The 14093-nt window shown below is 34.9% G+C and overlaps 1 long non-coding RNA gene across 2 annotated transcripts; it reads left to right on the forward strand.

The window, feature by feature from the left end:
* The first annotated feature begins 10639 nt into the window (after nt 1–10639).
* LOC139982020 (uncharacterized) lies at nt 10640–11954 on the forward strand. Of its 2 annotated transcripts, none has more exons than XR_011797955.1 (3): nt 10640–10921; nt 11205–11469; nt 11823–11954. It is a non-coding gene; the product is annotated as an uncharacterized lncRNA (long non-coding RNA). The 2 variants fall into 2 exon arrangements; XR_011797956.1 differs by lacking the exon at nt 10640–10921 and adding an exon at nt 10952–11012.
* Nucleotides 11955–14093: the final 2139 nt, after the last annotated feature.

Below are 14093 nucleotides of genomic sequence, written 5' to 3' on the forward strand. Positions count from 1 at the left end.
TCATCATCATCATCATCATCATCATCATCATTCATCATCATCATCATCATCATCATCATCATCATCATCATCATCATCATCATCATCATCATCATCATCATCATCATCATCATCATCATCATCATCATCATCATCATCATCATCATCATCATCATTATCACCATCAGCAATCAGTAATTATAAAGCGCTAATATCGTGGAACACTTCAAAAGCGCCTCGAAAGAGAAAGGTTTTAAGCTGTTCATAAATGGACCTTGTATATACCGCTCCCAGGGGAAAGTGTGACGACGAAAAAACCAAATCCTTCAATATAATATGGCTCCTCATACACAAAACATGAGTTCCACCTTTCAACAATACCTTAATGAGTATCTTGGAGTTGTAGCCGCAACAGCGTGCACCGTTGCGTTTTCATCTGGAAAATTATTAGCACATGATATCGGTAACAGTGCACCTCTCTTCACTCTAATAGCCATTATGTCATCAGCAGGCGGAGTTTGTGTAGCCATACTCCTGAATTTAAAGGCTTCCAAGTTCAAAATATCGGCTACCTCGTTAAAGGTTTATGCCATTGTTGCAATGTACGGTTTATTTGAGTCAAATGGAAGTATCGTGGTTGTTGTCTTGATCTTACATTTAGGTGCAGCCAATGCAATATCAATATTTTTCTCTGAAGTAATATTTGTCATCGTTTTTTCAGCGCCGTTTTTCTCCGTGGCAAGATTGATGTGTTGGATTGCTGCTTCGCGGTTTCATCTGTGGCATCTGTTGTCCTAATCGCGAGACCGAAGTTTATATTTTGCTGCAGGATTTCAAAGCAAATGGACGCTTCCAGCAGAAACTATTTCAACTGTTGAATGCGCTGTAGCTAGGTTAGCTCTCTTGTGTGGTCTTAGTTTGAAGTTGGCCTTGAAAGTGGGAAAATTCTTGCTAGCCATTTTACAGACATTGGAGGTACCGTTGATCTATGTTGTTAAGTATTTGTTATTTCGATCCACGTTCTACTGGACAGTGATGACCGGTTCTACAATCATTGTTATGGTTTGTGTTTTCTCAATTATTACTCACAGAAATGACTTAGCTGAGCAGAAGAATGATCAGGAGGAGAGAAATAGTTTCCTTCCAAACAACTAATACAAGACAAGGTCAGTTATCATCTTGTGCAACAGTTTGGTTTAAATTCTGAATTAAACTATGGAGGTGCTGTGCCCGAGTGAATGAATGCGGTGGCATTTGAAGCAATGTGCGTTTGCATTCGGGAGGTTCGGGGTTCGATCCCCGCCGGATCATAGTAAATTGTGTTTTTTATCCGAGAGCGATCTACGGGTTTCCTCTATCTGAAAACCACTTTTTACATTAAAAATATTCCAAAGTTCAGTTAGAAGGTTGAACTGTAAGCCACCAGACATGAGAGTGGTAATCCATTAGCCCTTGAGAGCTTCTCCCACATTCATGGTAGCTTTAGCGTCTTAAAAATAATTGCCTGAATATTTAATAAATATTTTAAATCAAATAGATCAAAAGTTACAAACAGAGCCATCTATCAACCGTTTGGAATTTACCTGGTAAAGCTTGATGAAATGAGCAGATGCCTCGGTTGTCTACATATATAGTTGTTCCACTTAACACATTCGTCTTTCAATGAGTTCTGCTTGGAGAGCAGTCTGGTGAATTTAAGAGATGTTGCATTATTCCATTCATAAGCTATTTGTGCAAGATGATTCCGGAACAATAAAAACAAAATAACATACTTTCATTATCAAGATCGTTGTATATTCATAAGTCACAATTGTTAGAAGAAACTCACACTTACTCAAATTATAATTAAAGCAAGAAGTGACACGTAAGTGATATGGAATGTCTTCTTCTTACTCCATGAAGTTAGTTTCAAGTATTGTACTGCCAGTGAGCAGGGAGTCGATCCACAACAACCCCCTGCAGTGAGTAACAAGACCTAATATTTAACAGTACTTTTAACTGCATTGTGCCCGTTCGGCATCTTTGGTATAATCAGGGAGTTGTTATGGAATAACGACTCCCGTGGTATAATCGAATTTATTCTTTCTCGATGTATCAAATGCAACGTTGAAACAGAAAAATGGGTTATTATGCTTCCGAAAAAACATCATTTGAGGGGATGGAGAGTGATTGTCGTCAATTACAGGATATACACCAGATCATTTAAAAAAAAATGGCTTCAGAACTTAACAGACTCATGTTGTACCCATACACCACTACGGAGTGGGGCACAGTGTTAATTATGTATAAGCTGTTATTGTTAGTAAGTTTGAGGGCTATCGCATTAACTTGAAACGGTGTTCATGCTTAACCTTCATTAAATGGGTGACCGAGCACTCATATTAACTAACAAGAAGTTAAGTTGAGAAATGGCATAGCATCTTGCATTTTAACAGCATTCATTATTTTGTTTAAGTATACTTATTATTTTTATGCTTTTGTGTTTACAGCAACATTAACACAAACATCTCCTTTGACATGCAGCTTAAGGTAATAAGTAAACATGATATGTCATATAGTACAAACATGCGGATAAAAAGATTTATGGTTCTTTTTATTAAACAATAATTGATAAACATAAGTACAAACCGTCTCGTGCATATCTGTTTGGCGTGAGCGTACTTATCTTTAGGACAAAGTTGACACATTTCTCCGTTTTCTGTTTTCTACTTTGTCGCAGACTTTGTTTTTGCATTGAACTTTAACGACAAAAATGAAGCTGAAAAGATATCTGAAGTTTGTGTTAATTAACAGAAGACGTTGTTCGATGAACATGTAGAGTTATTATTTTCTTCATGTCATACTTTTGTAACTAGGTTATTGTCTCTATGTAGTATGTTTTTGGCAGTAGCGTAAGCTTTAATACTATTGTAACCCAATTGACCAATGTATAATACTCAAGACAATTCGATTTAAGAATAATTTATACAAGGAAAAGATAGAAAATTCAACTTAGGAAAACAGATAGAGGTATACAAATTGTAAATATCAATCTATTTACATTTATTTGAAAACAGCAAAAAACAGCTTTACACAAATCTGAAAATTAATAAATGAATTGACTAAAGGTTAACTTGAGTCGTCATCAAATTACAAAAGCTATAGATAAGGGGCCCAAGAAAGTTGGTGCTTGAATTTCCAATACATTTCACATTTTTTGTTTATAAACTTTGGCCCTTCTTTGGCTGAGAAGATACGTGACTGCAATAATAATATTGTTTTTGTTCAAACGAAAATGCCATATTCCTAATATCTACTGTTCTCCCGATGCTATTGACGATCTGCAAAGTAACTCTGCTAATGGTGTTATGATATATCAGCCCATATAATGAAGTTTTCTTTCATGTCATTTCTGAACCACCTATATACTTAATCTATCTCTTAGCACTTATATATTTCCTGACTACTATCAAAAGGTTCTCGTTATTTATTTCATAATTATAATCATTTTAGACAAAAATTAAGGTTCTTTCTAATGCCATTTTTACCAGACAATCATCATCCCCACCTATTGATTATTCCCTATAGAGAATTGAATAGAAAGTCAGTAATAATCTCTGGTGCTCTATTGTGGAATTCACTTAACCCTAATATTAAAGCCATCATTTCCTTTAACAAGTGTTGTAAAGCATATGAAGTCGTTCTTACTTGAGATTTAGGTTGGGTTCAATCACTCCTATCTTCGTTTAAGATTATGTTTACACTAAGATAACATAAGATAAGATAAACTTTATTACACCCCACAAAATGTAACTGAATGCTCGTATGAAAACAGTATTATACAAATACAAATATACTAAAAAGTTACAAAAGGGCAAGAACAAATAAACAAAGCAGGACATATATAAAACATTTCACAGTGACAAATTTAAATTATGACGTTGTATGCATTGTGTTATAAAAGAAGAGGGTTGCCTATTTGTACTGGCCAACGGCATCTTCATCCTACCACTCCGAGAGAACACTGTTTTGTCCAGACACACACGTAGTGAGTGGTCATCGTCATTCATAATGTTGTAGTTTTTCTCCTAGGAGCCGTAGGATGAGGCCAAGGTTGGCTGACTTTCCCTGATTAAGCAACTTGCCTGTCTGATCATAGCTTCAATACGATAAGTATCTTCCATTCAAGCATTGTCACCCCATGACACATTGTCAAACACCACAAATGGTAGTTATAAAACATGGTAAGAACATGTGAATTACTTCCTTTACATATTTTTTCTCTTTCCATCCCTTTCTCTTTCTTTTAGTGGATCTGCTTTGTACAAGCGTTTGCTTTTTCATTTTCTCTACACTTTCCTTAATTAATTCTTTGCCAATAAGAAATTGGAATTGTATTATGAAAAGTGAAATAAAGGAAACGAAACGAAATAATTTGTCGATATCAACACGTTTGACGTGTGTGCTGTTTAAGTGTCCCTTCTATCTCTTTCAAGTTTGCTCTAATCCAGATGTTGATGTAGCTTAATGCTCTTTTACTTAATGATACGCATAGCTAATACCATACTATATTCGACTTCATTTTAGAATTCCGTATTAAAAAACTCGCACTGAATGGTTGATACAGTAAATACTGGTCATGCCACACAACCGTGCATCAGTAATTACTACTATGTATTCGTAACAGGTGTAGCATGTTTTACAGGACATGAACAGTATAGTTATTGTACAAGCCATGAGTATAGGGTGGTATCTACTCGTTCGAGAACAAAAACCAGATAAGGTTGATTTTACGCCAGGTCTAAAGTGAATATTCTAATATAATTTTTACAATTACAATTAGTTACTTGCCATGAAATGCGTCATGATAGTAAATTGTTCAAATAAAAAGTGACTTAAGTGAACATTTTATACCGTCACAAAATGAAGCATCGTTGTTACTACTAGGGCCTCTGATACTATGTACAAACTATATTAGTTTGTACCATTTAAGTGACTTACCACACATTACAAATATGATTGGTCGTTTTCCAGCTATATCATATAATAAATAAATACATTTCACTCAGTAATGTTGCTAGGTTGACAAATTTTAAACCAACCGTAAATCAACTAAACCATGATAAATGAGACCAGTTTGATTATCTGTTTGTTGATGATATTTACTTTAGACCTGACATAGACTCACAAGCACGAAATTGTGATACCATCTAGCTAAATGTTTGATTATTGAAATGTAGATATTCAAACTGGTCTCATTTGTCATGGTTTGTTGATGATATTTACTTTATACTTGACATGCACCCACAAGCATATAATTTTGATACCATATATGAGACCAGTTTGATAATCTGAATTTCAATAATCAAACATTTAGCTAGATGAGATACTTACATAAGAGACTGACAATACGCACATATACTTACACATATACATTTATCCATGTGACGCTGCTGACTACCATATCTAAACTCTCCTGCGAGAAATATCGAGTTATCAAAGATTTGACAATTTAGAAATTGCTAACTTTATCGTCTACGAGACCTTACTATGGTTATAGCTAAGCCAAGCGTTTTGTTGAGAGATTTGTCACTGCACTGAGGCAATGCGACTTGTCATATAACTCGTTACTGTTTGCTTAGCAGAAAAAAAGTAGATTAAGTAGTGTTGTACAAGCATACGAAAAACTAGATGACATGTTTACTATCGCCCAACCATAAAATAACGCAGTCGGCCAACCAACCCCAGTACCACACCCCTAACCCACGCCCACCATACCAACAAAGCATATTTAAACAATACTATTATGGCAAATAACTGTTACAAACTTCTAGTATAATTTCAATAATGCATTTCCGCAAACTTCAGCTTGATTTGCAGTTTGCCGACTAGTCAGTGCTTTTGACGTCACATGCATGAAAGAAGCAAAACTCACTTTCTAACACATATATATTACCACAGTTAACATGTACACAGCAACAAACATCCCAGCATTCCTTGACCACCCAACGCCTCCCTCACCCGACCCACCCACCAACATATACACGAGAAATCAAGTCTCCACCCAAATGCTGGTAAAAAGTAAAGGTTTATGGACTAGTGCCGCGAGGTTGGTGATTAACAATTAAGAGATAATGTTTACATAACTTCTGTGGGTAGACAACAAGAAGTACGGTATAGTATAGAGTTACGTTTTAGTTCACTAATTTCAACTTACGCAAGCGGTTGGAATTTCTGAGTGGATTCCTATATCAGGACGCAGAACGTACCTAAAACTGACTATGTAAAAGCAAATACATGCATATTTTGATTAACTTATACTTCGTCGACAACGATGGTATTTCCACGCTGTTGGTTTTGCGGGGTAAATTGGTCTATAAATCGACAGAAAACCACATATGATATTATGCCATAATACCATAAATAATTTTAGTTTTAAGATAAAAAGGTGCAAGCTTAGAGTATAGGCATTGCATGTATACGGATGATATTCTCATTTTGTTCTGCTCACATCAAACATTAGTTTCTCTAATAACTTTAGAAGCAAAACTTGTAAGCACGCACGGGTGATCCTTACTCTGATACAGTGGTGATAATATGGTAATATTGGTGCTTGTAAAGATAATTCGATGAAGCATAGTTTATAAAGATGTCTGTGTCTGCTTGAAAGTCAAATAACAAATTATACATTTATAGTGTACACTATTCATATCTTCTTCATTTTAAAGTATACAAATCGGATATCTTGCCACCTTATCGACTTATTGGGAGCTAACCTTGATCAATTGCACCATTGCTAATGGCACAATACTCAGGTACAGTGTATAATATATTGCGTAAAGCTGGACTGTTCCTGAAAACTATCCAAAACGAAACTCCCACGAGGAATCATGGCTTGTGGAAAAACCGTATATATCTTCGGAAGAAAGAAAAATTCCAGCTCTAACCCCAAAATTCTTCATAGTTTATTTCATTAGTATTGATTATAACGGAACATTACACATGCTTCAATCACCAAACTATTAAGAATCGATAAGATTTCTCATAAACCTTCAAGACGTTTATGATGAATTGCCAGTAGAAAATGCTGAGCTTAGCGACCCACTTCAACCACCACACACACATTATTACAATATTTAAAGGACCTAGAAACCATTAACAGACTTATTTCATAGCCAGAGCTCTGTGCTGTGATGTATTTAGACACCAGTCCTCTCATTAATTTCAACGATCTGATTTCAGAGTCTATTTGAGCTCGATGCCGGTACACTCAAGTTATAAAGTTGAAGGTTTACAGTCTTGTATGAGGCTAATGCCTCCTCACATGACTTTACAACTTAACCCCTGGTCATTGGTAACTTGTCACACCCACACACCAAAGTGTGCACAATTCAATCAATCTCTCCTGGGGCACCACAGTGCACCACAACCACGTGTCCCCCGGGGGACTTCCCATAGGGTGCAGCCACAAACCGGCGCACGCAACTATATTTACAAGTTACCTCGCAGGTCCCCATTTATACACCTGGGTGAAGAGAGGCAATGGAGATAAAGCGCCTTGCCCAAGGACACAACGCAATGATCTGGCCAGGGCTCGAACCTGTAATCCTTAGATCACAAGTCCACTGCCTTAACCACTTGACCACAACGCCCTCACGATATTCTTCTCTACCCCATTATAATACAGCATAGTTTATCTTTAAACGTACATACCGTCATATAACTGTCCCACGCACTGCCTGAACTAAGAAAATATCTGTATAAACACAGATGGTATTGAATTTAGCGCATATCTTTGACTTTTTAATTTGCTGCTAAAGTTCATATAATCTTTATACCTACAAACAAATTGTATGGTTTTGTTTAACCTGTGAAATTTGACAGGATTGTTCTGCTGTTGATTACAACCAACTTTGGTTTCTTCGCATTAGGTATACCAGACTACCCTTTTTCAGTAGTCGTTTATAACAAAACGTTAAAAGGTTAGTGTGTTAACACGACAGGAGACCGTCGAAGTGGCCCTTTTGTGTTCTTGATTACCGTTATATTGAGTTATCATTTTGTCGAAGTTATTCCGTCTGCACTCTTAGTTGCCTATCAGTAAAACCTGTAGGCCTGTCTGTTTTCGATAAGAATTCAAAGTTGGTCCTATTGAATATTTCTTGTAACGATATACGTTAGTTGGCAACTAAATTCACAGAGACACACAATGATGTTCGGCGGATTTTGTCACCCGAATCAAACAATGTTTTGGTGACATATTTTGCCTTACGGTAAAGATATCAATCATGATGCTAACCAACTCGAAATCATTTAATGCATCTTAAGGACTGACCTTGAAAGAGATATATTTTGAACAGTCTTTGTTACATGACATAGAAATAGGTCGGACAACGGGTTGGAAACACTCCAATATGGTATACAGTGTAGCGGGAAGAACCGTTCGGAGAGGCAAGGACGTATATATAAATATATATATATATATATATATATATATATATATATATATATATATATATATATATATATATATATATATATATATATATATATATATATATAAATATATATATATGTATATATATATATATATATATATATATATATATATATATATATTTATTTATACTTGATATTCCGACTTATTACGATTTTAATTATATAAACATTATATATATATATATATATATATATGTGTGTGTGTGTGTGTGTATATATACATATTTATTTACACTGTTGATTTGTATAAAGTATAACTGTTATCAGTATCTTAATTGTCTGCAGACCATGTGGAGAAGAGAGTGAGTGACCACATGTGTGCCCCTTATCTACCACCCTAGGTAATTTAAATGGTAACCTAATTATCATGTGTATAGAGACTTTGTAAAGAGCTACTGATTGAGAATTCCATCAATGCAAACTTGATTACTCTAGCCAGAAGCTTATTAGAGCGGGTAAGTTAACAAAGTTGACCACTGTAATATGGTCACTATAAGTGCACCCTTGTGCTTTGAATCTGACAAATTGCACAGAATTACCACTTTTTATAGGCAAACCAAGCCGTAAATAAGAAAATAAAAAGTGTACGTGACCCTATTTCTTTATAGAACGGTCGGGTGGTTTGTAGCTATTGTGACACTTTGAGATGAGCTTTGTTTTTTTTAAAATTAATTCTGTCCTAAAGCAACCAGTTTAATTGGTCTCAATGTATTTACTGCAAAAGCGTAAATTTTTGGTAGAATAGTTGGTGCAGTGAGTTGTTATGAAACAACAACTCCCTGGTTGGTGCAAACAGAGCCAATTATATCTTGAACTTGTAAAGCAAATATCCCAGTTACTTATACGTCGATATGAACGGATGACTTTGCGCAAATGATTACCTCCAATTTATATTTCAATATCGTTATTTGATCTCTGGATTCTCACTACTACAGAGAGAACCAATCAGAATGGATGCCGCACAGAAACTGGCCTTTTACGGAGTATTTGCAGTCATACTGTTTGGCGGTAATTATGAATTATATAGTTAAATTAATGTAATAATTTTTAAAATACTAGTCCAATAGCACTGGCCATTGTTTTCTTTTACTATTCCAACAAAGACGGCAAGCATCAGTCGCGTTAACATTTTTTTCGCCCAAGTTTACAAGAGTAGTTAAATTAAATTAGTTCCACGGTAAGGACGAGTTCTGTTCATATTTAAAAAAAAAACTATTTTTTGAAGTAATTCAACGGACTAAGATTTCTTTCCAAAAAAAATTAATATGAAGTAAATAAGAGTAGCTTATTTCACTGTTTCGAAAGTACTTAATTATAAATTAGTTTAAAGTAACCATTACACAGCGACTTCCTGATGATATTTAAGATTTTCATTGAACTATATAGTGCAAAAGAACTGGACACGGCATAAACATACAACTTTGATTCATTAGGTATCGCTAGATTCAGATTTACTTGTTCGGATAGTGTTGAGAACTGTAAAACAGAGAATATGTTGCCGCAGGGCATTCTATAAGAAATTTTATTGGATTGGCCATTGCCAAAAAGAAACCATCATGACACTATCTAAGCGAAGCGCCACCTTCAGTTGCCAAAAATTGCCTCCAGCTTACTGTAAATGAGATCTCATGTTTTAGAAACTTACGCTTCCAAAAAAATGAGGTAAATTAGAAAAATTGTATTCAGTAAAATCATTTTGTAGGGGAAAAATAGGACTTAATGTTACTTTATAAGCTCTGGTTTATTAATTTTTTAACACTAGTAATTGAATGTATAAAAGCACGTTACGGCATTCTGATGGTAGCCGTAGCCTTTATATGCTGATGGAATCCATATGGGGAATTAAGGTGTATATTAATTGTTAGGTATGTGTTATCATTACTTGTTTTTCCTGTCAACTTCTGGGACATAATAGGGTGAAGGAGGGGAAATGAGCTGAGTAAGCGGGCCGTTTAGGGGATGTAGAGGCCGCGACGCCCTCTAGTTATTATATTAACAACGCCCTGTAGTGCCCTGCACATTAATCATACATGCGGCATTCCCTCTTTCGTAAGATAGCCTCGAAGTTCGCTAATCATTTAGTTAGTCAGTTCTTCCTTTACTAACAGAAACCAACATTTATATTTAAATCAACAACAACAATTCCTACTTTTCGTTTCAGCAAAATCCCAAGAGTTTTTACCAGTAGTTTACACCATCTCTTATTACCCGGAAGTCGATCGTTCTTCGACCGGTTACATTTACGTCATCGATAGGTTTAACTTGGGTTTTGAATTACAAGTTACAAAAGACGACAAAGATCTATCCAGTGTTGCCGTTGAGACTGGTCAAATTATTGCTGATGGAGTCAACTTTGGAGTATATTTCCGTTTACGTGCACAAGAGCGATATGGTGCATACAAAGGAACATATACTGTTAATGAGTTAACTTTCATCACTCACACATTTTTGAAACCAAAATCAGGTTAGTCAAAACAAACCCATACCGTATCAAGAGTGTTATCCAAAATTAAAAAGGTGAAATCATTGGACACGAAATATTCATTTTTCATGAGGTATGTCAGTACTTGAAAGGAAACATTACTCGTAAGGAAATGTATTCCGCTGATCGATTAATCTTCATTTTTTTTCTGTTAATGATTTAAGCATGTTTAACTCTTATAAAAATTGAACCGAAATACGTATGGTCGTTTATGCAGAGAAATTAGCGCAACTTGTTTTTTTTTGTTTTTTTTTAAACAAAACAGATATTTTGAACACAAGGGGTGTATATACAGTCCATATTTATCCTGAATCACTGACTTCTGACAAATTAAAGAAGGAAATACAGATTGGCGTTGGATGGTCTCCAGGTTGTAGGAAGATTATTTGGTGGAAAGGAAAAAAAACGAAATATTAACACCGGACCTAAACTTACCCTGAAATCTGTCCAGGATGCTGGTCTCTATACCATAGGGAGACCAAAAAGAGTGAAAAGAGGATGGTTTGTCCAAATCCTGGTAACTGCTTCAAGTAAGTTCATCTACGCTTCACATGTTCAGGTATAACAATGAATACAACCATATATAAATATATATATATATATATATATATATATATATATATATATATATATATATCATATATCATAAGTCGCATTGCTAACCAAACTGATTGTGCACCAAATACCACATCAAATATTCCCCTCTCTGGAAACAATCAGTAAATGCATGTTAAGTTAAGATAAAAGTCACCTATATAGGCTTGCACGTTACATGGGCAAATCATTTGTCAAACCGCCCGAACCGCCTATTGCCTCCGGAGTATGTTCTCAGGTGAACTAGGTTGTAGAATAGTTGCGGAAAATTGTATTAATTTCTTTGCAGATTGTCCAGAAAATTACTTTTATGATATTATCGACACTGAAGCCTGCCAGGAAAGTACCGCCGTATGCCAGAACGGTGGTGTCCTGCATGGCACTTTTGATATATGCAATTGTCCTCCATTCTTTGTTGGTTTGTTATGCGAATGTGGTGAGTTAAATCTTCATCTTAACAAATTTTGAAAAAATTCAATACAAAGTAAGAACTTGTTATAATATTCTTCTTTATGATCAGCATAATTGATTTCCGGTAAACATGCATGGTTTGGGAATATATATACACACGATACATAATATAACAAAATATTAGAAAAAAAGAAAAATTTACTGATGCTACGGTCAGCTTCAACGTTAAAAAAATGACATATATAACTTTCTTTTTGAAATAATATATTTTTATCTATGTTTGATATATGCAGTTAGATTGTCGCTGACAATTATCAAACAAAACGGTTAATCTATCTACTGATGAATGATCTTATATTAAGTATCTGATTTTCAGACATTCTCATTTTTCGATCTCGCATGACATTCTACCTCACTAAACTAAGATTCGTACTTGATATAGGGCTTCTATATACATGCTGTATGAGAAATAACCATTTGACTCTTTGAAGCATTGAGCTTCGGTGATGACCTTTGACCTCCAATACAAATAACTACAGTTTTCTTTTTAATATGTAGCCTTTATATATTAATTAATATGAGCTAACGCTTGAACTGATTCATCCTCCTTACAATATTCAGACTTTGACTTTTGATGGCATCTGTTGATATTTTACCTTGAGCAAACCAAAACATATCGTATACTCCATACTAAACATCCGCAAACAACTGCGAGGTATATATATATTATTCCTTCTTGTTTACCATCGAGGTGTGACACACAAACCACCAGATTCACAAACACACATACATTTACGACCGACTATACGTTTTCTGTTGGCTTTGAAAACAAAGGCGAGGAAAACTAAAGTAACGTTTTACCGAATAATAGTTCTGACGTTTACTGTGTGCTCTTTATATTATGATAATTCATAATGGTATCCTTTGTAACTTTATTTGGGACATATTCTGAGTATTCAATATCAGGTGTAAGACATGTGATGTAGTTTTGTTATAATTGTGTGGTCCAGTATGCTGTCTACATAACATTGAAGATTTGACCTTTCCTCCGTATAACGGTGAATAATATGTCAGATATGAAATATAAAAAAATCACAAACCGCATTTCTTTAGTTTATGATATGTTTTTTTTTTTTCTAATACAAATTACATTTTTGTCACCTTTCTAGCTGCGTTTAATATTTATGAACAGTTTTACTTGGGAGTTGATAGCGGAGCGGTTTTGACATGTGGAGATCTACCAGGTGGTAATCCAAAATGCAAAGGATATTTGATATGCGGTGGGGACAGCTATGGCTGCCGTTGTGCACCTGGTTGGTGGGGCAATGCATGTGACAGAGGTTTGTAACAGTAAATATATATATATATATATATATATATATACATACTCACTAAAACTTCATTCTCGCCAGAAGAAAAAAATATTCGCAAGAAAGAATCTTGGAAGTAGACCTAATGTTTAATGTTGATTTTGTACTATAAAGTTTCGAACTACATTGATTAGAACAGAGTGAACTTTTAAAAAACCTCTCGAGATGAACGTTGTTATGTGTAATGGTTTCTTCAATCTTTTCACTACTTTTGTTTTATTATTTCAGCCTGTCCTAAAGGAAAATGGGGAGCTAATTGTCTGCAAAACTGTCCCAGCTCTGAAACTGACTGCAACCGCTTTTACGGGCCATCAAATAATTTGATCTCGAATGGATGTCTCCTTCGTTAAAGGTCTAGAGGATGGATACTGATAACATAAGTGTTGTATTTTGTGTATACCTACAAAAGACAGGATTTCAATTCGCTTCACATATGCCATCAATTAAACTAAAATACTATTAAATTTAGAACACAAAATAAGGTTAAGAAGTGGTCGCAGATTCAACATGTGCCTAGTACTCTGCGATGAAAACTTATTAATGCGACACCATCAAAAATTTAATTTCAGCAAATGTGTATGCTCTTCACCCGCAAGGATTATTGCAAATGTATTTTGTGATCTACACACAATCTCACAATTGAAACCATTGTTTTTGGATGAAATGGAAAATATTAAATGTCCTTATTCTTAATCCTCTGTTGTATTAATAATCATGTGGAAGTATGTTTATATATCTATATTATATACGTGGTACATAACGAAGATGTGTCATTTCAT

Source organism: Apostichopus japonicus, chromosome 16 (genome assembly GCF_037975245.1).
Source record: "Apostichopus japonicus isolate 1M-3 chromosome 16, ASM3797524v1, whole genome shotgun sequence".
NCBI lineage: Eukaryota > Metazoa > Echinodermata > Holothuroidea > Aspidochirotida > Stichopodidae > Apostichopus > Apostichopus japonicus.